The sequence below is a fragment of the Hetaerina americana genome, unplaced genomic scaffold (genome assembly GCF_022747635.1).
Source record: "Hetaerina americana unplaced genomic scaffold, ioHetAmer1.1.p SCAF_1102, whole genome shotgun sequence".
In the NCBI taxonomy this organism is placed as follows: domain Eukaryota; kingdom Metazoa; phylum Arthropoda; class Insecta; order Odonata; family Calopterygidae; genus Hetaerina; species Hetaerina americana.
In genome coordinates this window covers 7,912-8,790 of record NW_027286185.1, presented here as the reverse complement: position 1 = coordinate 8,790, position 879 = coordinate 7,912, and positions in this window count along the sequence as shown.

The window sequence follows — 879 nt, the reverse complement described above, 5'->3', positions numbered from 1 at the left end:
GCCGCAAGAATAAGTTCCCGATTTGACACGTTGTCAAACCCGGGCGCCTTTTTCGGCGGCAGCGAGGTTAAGATGGACTTTATTTCGTCCGCAGACGTTATCAGGGGGAGATCGGTAGGATTGGAAGGGAGCTTCGCGAGGAATTTACGGACTTAATGATCCGCAGGGGAAGGGGAAGGATCGGCGGCCATCGTATTTTCAAGGAACACCGCCAGGATCTCCGCCTTTTGGGTAGGGTCGAAAATTAATCTGTGGATTGATTTCAACGGAGGATTGGTCGGTTTGGGGGAGCGACGAAGGGACTTGGAAATTTTCCACAGAGAGTTATCCTCGAAGGACAGAGAGGAAACATGACGCATCCACTCTTGAGAGGAAAAGGCAGCACTGGAGCGCCTGACGTCAGCATGGAGCCGATTGTAAAGGGACTTGTCCCAGGGCAATCGGTCCCTTTGCCATGCAGGGCGAGCGGCATTCCTAGCTTTAATCTTCTCAAGAATGTGAGGAGGAAGGGCACGGCTTTTTCTCCCAGATTTGGGAGGGACTAGTGACGTAATACGGCGCTTCGCTTCCGCAAAGGCTTCCGAAACGGCCTCGGCACGGCGGTCAAGGTCCTCGGGGGAGGGGGACGAGAGAGGAGAGATCGGTGCCAGGACGTCTGCGAGGGCATCTGGTAAGCGGTCGGGGGAGGTTGAGCACGTGTTGAGGAAAGAGGGAGATGAAAAAGGATGGGAAGATGGTCCGAAGTGAAGCCGTGGACCACGGAAGGAGGAGAGATGAAAGGGAGATTAACAGAGACACCGAAGTCTATGATGCTGACGGAGGAATGGGATCGGGAAATATGCGTCGGCTCGGAAGGAGCCAATATGGACGCAGACTTCG